At 46.0% G+C, this 12,606-nt stretch overlaps 1 pseudogene; it reads left to right on the forward strand.

The window, feature by feature from the left end:
- Positions 1-10,762: 10,762 nt before the first annotated feature.
- LOC147965603 (uncharacterized) lies at positions 10,763-12,385 on the forward strand (annotated as a pseudogene).
- The last annotated feature ends 221 nt before the right edge of the window (positions 12,386-12,606 follow it).

The following is a 12,606-nucleotide window of genomic DNA, read 5'->3' on the forward strand; positions in this document are numbered from 1 at the left end:
AAGCATTAGCACATAGTGAATACATGAACTCCTCAAACTATGGTCATCACCGAGAGTGGTCCCGATTATTGTCACTTCGGGGTTGTCGGATCATAACACATAGTAGGTGACTATAGACTTGCAAGATAGGATCAAGAACTCTCATATATTCATGAAAACATAATAGGTTCAGGTCTGAAATCATGGCACTCGGGCCCTAGTGAAAAGCATTAAGCACAGCAAAGTCATAGCAACATCAATCTCAGAACATAGTGGATACTAGGGATCAAATCCTAACAAAACTAACTCGATTACATGATAAATCTCATCCAACCCATCACCGTCCAGCAAGCCTATGATGGAATTACTCATGCACGGCGGTGAGCATCATGAAATTGGTGATGGAGGATGGTTGATGATGACGATGGCGACGGATTCCCCTCTCTGGAGCCCCGAACGGACTCCAGATCAGCCCTCCCGAGAGGTTTTAGGGCTTGGCGGCGGCTCCGTATCGTAAAACGCGATGAATCCTTCTCCTTTATTTTTTTCTCCCTGAAAGCAAATATATAGAGTTGGAGTTGAGGTCGGAGGAGCTCCAGGGGGCCCACGAGGTAGGGGGCGCGCCCCCACCCTCGTGGCTAGGGTGTTGGCCCCCTGGTCTTCGTCTTTTGCAAGGAATTTTTATTTTTTCCAAAAAGATGTTCCGTGAAGTTTCAGGTTCTTCTGAGAACTTTTGTTTCTGCACATAAATAACACCATGGCAATTCTGCTGAAAACAGCGTCAGTCCGAGTTAGTTCCATTCAAATCATGCAAGTTAGAGTCCAAAACAAGGGCAAAAGTGTTTGGAAAAGTAGATACGACGGAGACGTATCAACTCCCCGAAGCTTAAACCTTTGCTTGTCCTCAAGCAATTCAGTTGACAAACTGAAAGTGATAAAGAAAAACTTTTACAAACTCTGTGTGCTCTTGTTGTTGTAAATATGTAAAGCCATCATTCATTTTAGCAAAGATTATAAACTAACTGTAACATCCCAAATTTTCAATTTGGAATGTTATACACTAGATCATCATTGCATACCATATTTATTGCATTTTGATTGATCCTAAAAATTTCACGCAACTCAAGGACCCTCGGAGGGAGTTGGGGATTTCGTTATTTTCATATTTGAGTTGTCTCAAATTTTGAAAATAGGATCATTTGATTTTATTTATTTTATCTTCAATTATTTCTATTACAAAAAATGAGAGAGGGAGTAAAATGACTTTCCCAAAATAAAGAAATATTGAGGGTTTAATAATAAAATCAAATAAGATTTTATTTGGTTTTATTTGCTATTTTATTTGAATTTAGGAAAAAATGTGCGTTTTTCAAAATTGCATTTAGGCCCCAAATAAATGTTCACTTTGTCCGGCTTGATTTTAGAAGTCGGGGAAAATTTATTTCGGGATTTTTGGAGTCCGTTTAGTATTTCTTTCGTTAGTTTTTCTGCGCGGAATTAATTTAAAAAAAAATCCGAACCGACTCCGGGCCATACCCGAGCGGGACTCCGCCCGGGGGGCCTTTATAAGCCGACCCCGCCGAGCCGCCGAAGCCCACCAGCCCGCCTGTCGAAACCCTAGCTTCGCCGCCGCCCGCGCCGTGCCGCCTCGCCGCCGCCCCGCCGCCGCCTCGCCGCCGTCCCGCCGCCTGAGGTAGCCGCCGTCGCCGGTGGTTTTCCTCAAAAAACCGCCCGGTTTTAAAAAAAAAACCACGGTTTTTTAGATCCGTTTTTTATTAGATCGGTTTTTTACGGTTTAGTTTATTTAGTGAGCGTTCGCTCGTTCATTCGTTTTAATGAACGTGTTCGTCGTTTAGATCCAGATAACGAACGTTTGTTCGTTAATCTGTTCGTCGTTTTTCTTTTTCTCGGATTTTCCGCGATTATTTGTGATCGCGATTTCTGATCCGATTTTCGTTTTAGTTTAACTTTTCGCTCATTTATCGGAATCAGGCGATTCAAGCGCCTGGAGTTTCGTCTCGAAACCCTCTTTCCATTTAACCAACTTAAACATGTTTTTGCTTCTGTAAAAATTGCCTTAGATCCATAATAGTAAACGAAGCTTGTTTCTTTTGCCGTTTGCCTTTCGTTGCTTCGTTCGATTTGATTCTTTTTGCCAACCGGAGTTCTTAAGTTGAACCTTCTGGTTAGATCTCTTATTTGAGTATTACCTATGCATCAGTTGAGTACTTATTGTGTGCTTGTTTGTTTGCGATAGAGTACCCGAAGTGCGCCGCTTGTTACTTCGAATCGCTAGGTTTCCCGGATCATCAGCAAGGCAAGTAACACTTTGATCATACCTCCTACTACCCAGTTTTATTGCATTAGATCAATCCTTACACATTTCATGATTAGGATCTAATTAAATTGTGGGTTTGGGAAGTAGTTGAGGTAGTACCTATTACCTGTTTATTATCAAACCTTTGGGAGTTACTTCTACGTTGCTTATTATGCTAAGCTATGCTAATAGACGTGGATTGGGTGAGTGTATCCATGACAGACGTGAGATTGTTAATTAATGGTTTACTTAAGGTGGCAACTTAAACACATCTAGGTGGATTGAGGTACCTGGGTATTCCAGGATTGCCTGTTTTCTTTTGGACCGCCACCCACGCTCAAAGGGATCATGTCATGCTAGAAACTTCCGTGTGCAGCCACAAGCTATTATGGGCTCTAGCATAGTCGACTAAGTCATGCGAACTCTTACAGTGGTAGACTAGCAGATGTAGGGGATGTAGGTGGTACGGTCTACCCATCGTAAGGTGCTAGCGCTTCTGAAAGACTATGTCTCGGTCATCCGTTTCTCAAACACCATGTAGTGCGAGAAATCCAACGGAGGAGATCGAGTCTTGTGGGGAAAAGTGCGCAAACCTCTGCAGAGTGTATAAACTAATCATGGTTATCCGTGTCCCCGGTTATGGACATCTTGAGTATCTAGTACCTGGATTATCATGTGAATCTCAACATGTTACTATGAAGTTTAATTTTGATGGGTTTGTTTAATGATGATGCTTAATTGGGATTGAGGATGCTGTCAACCATTCTCAATGTTTAACAACCACCATGATAGTTAAATAAGTTTATTCCTTTGCAGTAGGGAAAAATTAGCTTTTCGCAAAAACTGTAACCATAGAGCTTTCCACCAGCCAAATATGCATGTAGAATAGATGTTTCTTTCCATTACTCTCTATGTGTTACATTGCCACCATATTCCATGTGCTGACCCGGTTTCGGGCTGCAACATTAATGTTGCAGACTTTTGAGACGATGATTAAGGAGTTTTAGGTCGTGGTTCTATACTCAGTGATGTCGTTGGAGTTGATGGACTCACTTATCTTCCAAGCCTTCTGCTGTTATCGTTATTAGATGGCCTTAAGCCATATTTATTGTAATAAGTTCTCTTTTGAGACACTCGATGTAATAAGTGTGTGATTGCTACTCTGTTATAAATCCTTCAAGTACTGTGTGGTGTCAGCATTACTGATCCAGGGATGACACTGGAGCACAGAGATTGGACCGTTTGAGGTCTGGTTGCTACAAGATGATATCAGAGCACACGCTAACTGTAGGACACGACCACTAAGCTAAAGATCTAGATCACTACTCACTCTCTTCTCTTTTCTGACTTCTCATCTTTTCTACTCTTTTAGGATGGCGGATGCAAGGAACAAATTCACGCAACCGGATGAAGATACACCCTTTGGACGTCACTTGAAGGAAGTCACTAGATATCTGAACATAGGAGTACCAAGTTTCATCGGAACCTACAACGCCACTTTACCTGAAGAAGAGCGTTGGATGATTCAAGTTCAAATTCCAGGGAGGACGTTCATGCCAGTCACTGAGCCCATAGAGTTTTCTTTTGATGCACCAACTTGGAGTCTAGGAAAGAGCATGGCAGCTCACATCGCCATGGGACGCATTGGAGAAGTCTACCGCAATGATCTCAAGGATACTATCTACCAGATTTGTGGGCGCCGAGATGAGCATTGGGAGATGATCAGCACCAGAAAGGATAGATCAGTTGCAGTTTTTATCCAGGAGTTAAACCAGCACATTCGACGTCAGGAGAACCAGATGTGCGCCGACATGATAGACCTGAAGAAGGCAAAGACAAGAATCAAGGAACTGGAGGAAGAACTCAAGGCTACACGTGAAGATTATGAATAACAAATTGAAGTATTAGTGGATAAGAATGCCGACCTAACAATGAAGATTGGAATATTTATGGGAGGCCCTACACCAGTAGAGGAAGACGAAGAACCCAAGGAGATTCGCCCGGAAGACTACATCATCATCGACGACACCGACTCGGATCCAGATGATAGCGATGATGACTATGTTGATGAAGCAGGAGCAGATATAATGGAGTCTGCAACCGAAGAATATTTCTTGTAGACCACCCCATCAGTAGTAGTAGTCCACCATGTAAATATAGTAGTCCGATCACTTTTGCGATAGTTAGATCGTTTGTATGCCCTTGTTTGATTGTTTGAATGAAGTGAATTGTTTGTTTTGCCTCATGTGCATACGGGTAGTGTTTTCTCTATAGACCCCTCTCTATTCTTAAATCTCATCTTTTCTAAACCCTCAGATGCCTCCGAGACGTGACCCCGGATTTACCTTCCCACCGGAGCTCACCCAGTTGATCCAGCAGCAGAACACATTGATGCAGTTGCTAGTCCAGAATCAGAATCAAGGGAACAACAACAACAACCCACCACCACCACCACCTGTTGATCACTCAGCCCGTTTTCTTAGGCTGAATTCGATGGTGTTTTCCAGTAGCACCGAGCCGATAGTAGCAGATGATTGGCTCCGCAAGACAGCTAGGGAGTTGACCACAGCAGGATGTACGGATGCGAAAAAGGTGAAGTTTGCCGCACATCAGCTTGAAGGACCCGCAGCATCATGGCGGGAGAATTTCACAGCCACTTTCCTTGTCGATACTATCACATGGGACCAGTTTCAGCAGGCTTTTTGAACTACCCATGTTTCAGCAGGAGCTATGGCCATGAAGAAGCGAGAGTTTCACAACTTGCCAAGGAGGACGGACAGTTGGCCAGTATGTGGAGGACTTTAGTAAGCTAGCACGTTATGCCCCAGATGACATTGCTACGGACGCAGCTAAGCAGGAGAAATTTCTGGAAGGACTGAATGATGAGTTGAGCATGCAGTTGATGGTAGCAACCTTCAACAACTACCAGGAGTTGGTAGATCGTGCTCTCATGATTGAAGAGAAGCAGCAACAAATTGAGAATCGCAAGAGGAAGTATGCACAAGGAAAGTACAATTCAGGAGCTCAGCAGAAGCCACGGTTTACCCCTAGGCCGGGAGGACATTTTCAGCATACCCATGGAGGAGGTAGCTCGCACAATCACAATGGCCCCAAGAATGGTAATGGGAATGGAGGAAGCAACGGCCAGAACCGCACCAACCCATCAACCCCAGCCAAGAAAGACCTGAGCCAAGTCACTTGCTTTAAGTGCCAGAAGACCGGACATTATGCCAATGAATGTCCTGAATCACAGAATGGAAATGGCAATGGAAGCTCTGGGAAGAAGCCGGACCCTTTCAACAAGGGACAGGTGAACCACATTAACGTGGAGGAGGTTGAAGAGTAGCCGGATGCAGTAATCGGTAAGTTTTTGGTTAAGTCATTTACTGCACTTGTTCTTTTTGATACTGGTGCATCGCATTCATACATATCAAGGGGATTTGTGGATAAGTATAAACTGCCAACCCAAGCCCTTAGGTCGCCCATGTTAGTAACCTCGCCTGGAGCAGAATATATGGCTAGTCTATGGTGTGATCGGTTACCATTAAGGATTGGTAACTATGTTTTTCCCTCGGACCTAATAGTATTGGAATCCCAAGGATTGGATGTGATATTAGGCATGGATTGGTTGTCAAAGTATGAAGGGAATATTGAATGTGCCAGTAAGTCAATTTTTCTTACCACCCCAGAAGGGAGAAGGATCAAGTATGTATCCCGACATGTGCCAAAGAGGACTCAAATAAATTGTTTAACCGGAGTTGTGCAGGAGGAAGTACCAGTAGTGAAGGATTTCCCCGAAGTATTTCCAGAAGAGTTGCCAGGCATGCCACCGGATAGAGATATTGAGTTTTTGATTGAACTATTGCCAGGCATAGGGCCAATATCAAAGAGACCATATAGGATGCTTGCAAAAGATTTGGTGGAAATTAAGAAGCAAATTAAGGAGTTACTGGATAAAGAATATATTCGCCCAAGTTCTTCACCTTGGGGATCGCCAGTACTTCTAGTAGAAAAGAAGGATGGATCGTTAAGGATGGTTGTCGATTATCGAGGATTGAATGAAGTAACCATCAAGAACAAGTACCCACTACCGATGATCAATGATCTGTTTGATCGATTGCAAGGAGCTAAGGTATTTTCCAAAATCGATCTGCGATCAGGATACCACCAGTTGAAGATTCGGGAACAGGATATACCCAAGACGGCTTTTACCACCAGGTATGGGCTGTACGAGTATACCATTATGTCATTTGGTCTGACTAACGCACCTGCATATTTTATGAACATGATGAACAAAGTGTTTATGGAGTTCTTGGATAAGTTCGTCATAGTGTTCATTGATGATATCCTGGTTTACTCAAAGAATGAAGCGGAGCATAAGGAACATTTGCGTTTGGTTCTTGGAAAGCTCAGAGAACATCAATTATATGCCAAGTTTAGCAAATGTGAGTTTTGGTTGAAGGAAGTTGGATTTCTCGGACACGTTATATCCGGAGAAGGTATAGCAGTAGATCCCACTAAAGTTGATACCGTGACCAAGTGGGAAGCACCAACCACCGTGGGAGAGATCCGGAGTTTTCTTGGACAGGATACTACTGGAGGTTTATTGAGAATTTCTCAAAGATTGCGAAGCCTATGACGGAGTTGTTGAAGAAGGATACCAAGTTCATATGGACGAATGAATGTGAGGCTAGTTTTCAGGAGTTGAAGAAACGTTTGGTTACCTCACCAGTGTTAATTTTACCGGATCAGACCAAGGATTATGAGGTGTATTGTGACGCTTCACGTCGAGGACTTGGAGCAATGCTTATGCAGGAAGGAAGAGTTGTTTCATATGCCTCACGACAGCTTAAGCCTCATGAGTTGAATTATGCTACGCATGATTTGGAGTTAGTAGCCGTAGTGCATGCACTGAAAACTTGGAGACATTTTCTGATTGGAAACCATTGTGAAGTGTATACAGATCATAAGAGTCTGAAGTATATTTTCACACAGAAGGAGTTGAATCTCAGACAAAGGAGATGGTTGGAGCTCATCAAGGATTATGATATGAGATTGCATTATCACCCGGGAAAGGCTAACGTAGTAGCTGGCGCGTTGAGCCGTAAGAGCCACATCAACACCTTAATGACGGGAGATTTACCAAGGGAGTTAGCCGAAAATCTTCGAGAGCTATGTTTAGAAATAGTCCCGAGAGGCTATGTAGCAGCATTGGAGATTCAGTCTACATTGATGGATAAAATCAGAGAAGCCCAAAGGACTGACAAGGAGATTGCTTCTATTAAGGAGAAAATTAGCAAAGGAAAAGCTAAGGGATTTCGTGAGGATGAGCACGATACCATATGGTTTGAAGACCGTGTTTATGTACCAAATGATTCGGAGATCAGGAAGCTAATTCTGCAAGAGGCCCATGACTCACCATACTCGATTCACCCAGGAAATACCAAGATGTATTTGGATTTGAAGGATATTTTCTGGTGGACCGGAATGAAGAAGGATATTGCGGAGTATGTAGCAGTTTGTGATGTATGTCAGAGAGTGAAGGCAGAGCATCAGAAGCCAGTAGGATTGCTACAACCATTGTCGATACCCGAATGGAAGTGGGATAAGATAGGCATGGATTTCATTACAGGATTTCCCAGAACACGTTCAGGCTATGACTCAATATGGGTTGTAGTCGATCGTTTGACAAAGGTAGCTCATTTCATTCCAGTGAAGACTACCTATACCAGTGCAAAGTTGGCAAAGATATACATGACCAGGATCGTATGTCTGCATGGAGTTCCAAGGAGCATAGTATCAGATAGAGGAACCCAATTTACCTCAAAGTTCTGGAATCAGTTGCATGAAACCTTGGGTACCAGAGTGGAGTTTAGCACAGCTTTCCACCCGCAGACAGATGGACAGACCGAGAGAGTCAATCAGATTTTGGAGGATATGCTAAGAGCTTGTGCGCTAGATTACGGATCCAGTTGGGACGAGAATTTGCCGTATGCAGAGTTCTCTTAGAACAACAGCTATCAATCTAGTTTGAAGATGGCCCCTTTCGAAGCCTTGTACGGAAGGAGGTGCAGGACCCCATTGTCCTGGGATGAAGTTGGAGATCGCCAGTTGTTTGGACCGGATCTGATAAAGGAGTCTGAACAGAAAGTGAAATTAATTCGCGACAGGCTAAAGGTAGCTCAATCCAGGCAGAAGAGTTATGCAGATTCTAAACGCAAGGAGACAGTTTACGGAGTTGGAGACCGAGTTTATCTTCGAGTATCACCACTTCGAGGAGTTAAGCGCTTTGGAGTTAAGGGAAAACTAGCGCCACGTTTTGTAGGCTCATACAAAGTTTTGGAACGTATGGGAGAAGTAGCCTACAAGTTGGAATTACCCGAAGGACTGTCAGGAGTTCGCGACGTGTTTCATGTATCCCAGTTGAAGAAGTGCCACGCAGAGATGGCTGACATACCGCTGAGAGATACGGTACCACTGGAAGCAATTCAGTTGGACAGTGATTTGACCTATAAGGAGAAACCAGTTAAGATTCTAGAATATGCTAGTAGAGTCACCCGCAGCAAGGTTATGAAATTTTGCAAGGTTCAGTGGAACCACCACACGGAGGATGAAGCCATTTGGGAACGAGAGGAAGATTTGCTGAAGGACCACCCTCACCTATTTTCTAGCCAACCAGAATCTCGAGGGCGAGATTCATCTTAAGGGGGTAGGTTTGTAACATCCCAAATTTTCAATTTGGAATGTTATACACTAGATCATCATTGCATGCCATATTTATTGCATTTTGGTTGATCCTAGAAATTTCATGAAACTCAAGGACCCCCGGAGAGAGTTGGGGATTTCGTTATTTTCATATTTGAGTTGTCTCAAATTTTGAAAATAGGATCATTTGATTTTATTTATTTTATCTTCAATTATTTCTGTTACAAAAAAATGAGAGAGGGAATAAAATGACTTTCCCAAAATAAAGAAATATTGAGGGTTTAATAATAAAATCAAATAATATTTTATTTGGTTTTATTTTCTATTTTATTTGAATTTAGGAAAAAATGTGCATTTTTCAAAATTGCATTTAGGCCCCAAATAAATGTTCACTTTGTCCGGCTTGATTCTAGAAGTCGGGGAAAATTTATTTCGAGATTTTTGGAGTCCGTTTAGTATTTCTTTCGTTAGTTTTTCTGCGCGCAATTAATTTTAAAAAAAATCCGAACCGACTCCGGGCCGTACCCGAACGGGACTCCGCCCGGGGGGCCTTTATAAGCCGACCCCGCCGAGCCGCCGAAGCCCACCAGCCCGCCCGCCGAAACCCTAGCGTCGCCGCCGCCCCGCCGCGCCGTCCCGCCGCCCGAGGTAGCCGCCGTCGCCAGCGGTTTTCCTCAGAAAACTGCCCGTTTTTAAAAAAAAACCACGGTTTTTTTAGATCCGTTTTTTATTAGATCGGTTTTTTACGGTTTAGTTTATTTAGCGAGCGTTCACTCGTTCGTTCGTTTTAACGAACGTGTTTGTCGTTTAGATCCAGGTAATGAACGTTCGTTCGTTAATCTGTTCATCGTTTTTCTTTTTCTCAGATTTTCCGCGATTATTTCTGATCGCGATTTCTGATCCGATTTTCGTTTTAGTTTAACTTTTCGCTCGTTTATCGGAATCAGGCGATTCAAGCGTCTGGAGTTTCGTCTCGAAACCCTCTTTCCGTTTAACCAACTTAAACAAGTTTTTGCTTCTGTAAAAATTGCCTTAGATCCAGAATAGTAAACGAAGCTTGTTTCTTTTGCTGTTTGCCTTTCGTTGCTTCCTTCGATTTGATTCTTTTTGCCAACCGGAGTTCTTAAGTTGAACCTTCTGGTTAGATCTCTTATTTGAGTTTTACCTGTGCATCAATTGAGTACTTATTGTGTGCTTGTTTGTTTGCGATAGAGTACCCGGAGTGCGCCGCTTGTTACTTTGAATCGCTTGGTTTCCCGGATCATCAGCAAGGCAAGTAACACTTTGATCATACCTCCTACTACCCAGTTTTATTGCATTAGATCAATCCTTACACATTGCATGATTAGGATCTAATTAAATTGTGGGTTTGGGAAGTAGTTGAGGTAGTACCTATTACCTGTTTATTATCAAACCTTTGGGAGTTACTTCTACGTTGCTTATTATGCCATGCTATGCTAGTAGACGTGGATTGGGTGAGTGTATCTGTTAGAGTACGTAATGGGCCTAATGGGCCCATTAGTCTTAGGGTTAATTAGAGATAAGGATCGCTTGCTTAGGGGTCAAGTAAGCCTTGCTTGGGAGTCAAGTAAACCTCTCTATATAAAGAGAGGAGATGTATCAATCTAATCAAGCAAGAATTAAGAAGGAAATTCCTTCCCTCTTGCCCGGCCGTGGGCAAAAAGGCCCCCGGCCGGCCCTCTCGCGCCCTCCTTCTAGTAGCGCTATAACAATTTGGTATCAGGTAGCTCAGTTCCGATCATGCCTTCGCCTCCGCCCACCCCGTTGCTTCCGCTACCAACCGTCACCACCATGCCGCTGGCCATCTACACCGCGCCGCTCCCCTCCCCGTCTGCACCGCTGGTCGCATCCTCCGGCGCCGCCACCGCCCAGATGCCAGCGCCCTCCACCGCACCACCGGCCACCGCCTACACCCCGGAGGAGATCACCTGGGTCCTCAACGACCTCGTCACAGCCGTTCAGGGGATCCGGCTATACCTGGCCAGCCCCTATGGGCCGCTGCCTCCCCTGCCACCGACCGCCGCCACCGGGCCGCCGACCCTGCTGTGGTACTCGCCACATCCAGGGGCCTCCGCGGCGTTCACTGGGACGCTGCAGCCCCAGTTGTAGCTGCCGCCGCCGCCCGCCGCCACCCCACAGTGGCCGCAGTGGCCGGCGCCGGCTCCCGCCGCGCCTCCAGCGCCCATCTCCACCCCCGCACCACTGTGGCTGTCGTGGCAGCCGCCGCACCAAGCGGCCTTCGCTGCGCTCGCCGGGCCACTGCAGCAGCCGCTGCAGCTGCCATCCATCGCCACCACCGCCCAGCCCTGGCTACAGTGGCAACCGCCGCTCCTGGTGGCCTCCGCCGCGCCTGGCGCTCCACCACAGCAGCCGCTGCCGCTGCCCGGTGTGCCACCGCAGCAGCCGTAGCAGCCACCGCCGGTCAGCTCCGGTCCCGCATCGACCGCACCGGCGGGAGTCCCACTTCACCAAGTCCAGTCCCCGCCGTCGCCGTCACCGTTTTCGTCTTGGATCGCTACCCGCCACGTGTCAGCGGCGGTGAGGCTGCAGGCCGCTGCGCGCGGCCTCCTAGCGCGTCGGCGTGTGCGAGAGATGCGTCTACTGCAGCTGCCGCTCCTCCAAGTTGCCCTTTGCTGCGCAAAGGACCTCGATCTCATCCGGTGCGTCGAGGATCTTGGGCATGCGGTTTCCCCCACGAGCGGCGGGCATGCTGTTTTCCCCGCGGGCGACGACCTCAAAGTCTGCGACATCGGCGGTTTGGGGGGCGCACCCCTCCTTTTCATTCTCCATCGCAAGCCCTCCACTCTTCCCTGTGCGGTGCAAACCAACAGCCGCCCGGCAGGGAGAAGGCATGGTGTCACCGACAGCAGCGCACCGTGTAGCACCACTGCATTCCGCCACCGGCCACCGCGAGGGCGCCTCTGCTGGTCACTCTTGCGACCACTTCCAGGTGGTCATACACATGCACTCCTTTTGTCCAGGTGGTGTCCATGGGATCCAGGTGGCTGTACACGTGCACGTCCGACGTGCGGATGGTGTCCACTTTTTGTTAAGGGGTCCAAAATAAAGCGTCCCAGTCCATTTCAGGTTGGCAATAATAAAACAAGCCGAGATGTAAAAGGCTTGTTTTTAGGTGTTAGGTTTTTGTTGCATCAAGTCATGGTTATAAGTTGGTTAGGCTGCAGCTCGAGGACAAGCTGCATGTCCAGGTGGGGTGTAGTGTTAGAGTACGTAATGGGCCTAATGGGCCCATTAGTCTTAGGGTTAATTAGAGATAAGGGTCGCTTGCTTAGGGGTCAAGTAAGCCTTGCTTGGGAGTCAAGTAAACCTCTCTATATAAAAAGAGGAGATGTATCAATCTAATCAAGCAAGAATTAAGAAGGAAATCACTTCCCTCTTGCCCGGCCGTGGGCAAAAAGGCCCCCGGCCGGCCCTCTCGCGCCCTCCTTCTTGCAGCGCTATAACAGTATCCATGACAGATGTCAGATTGTTAATTAATGGTTTACTTAAGGTGGCAACTTAAACACACATCTGGGTGGATTGAGGTACCTGGGTATTCCAGGATTGCCTGTTTTCTTTTGGAC

Source organism: Triticum urartu, chromosome 6A (genome assembly GCF_056163025.1).
Source record: "Triticum urartu cultivar PI428250 chromosome 6A, HENAU_Tu73, whole genome shotgun sequence".
Classification (NCBI taxonomy): Eukaryota; Viridiplantae; Streptophyta; class Magnoliopsida; order Poales; family Poaceae; genus Triticum; species Triticum urartu.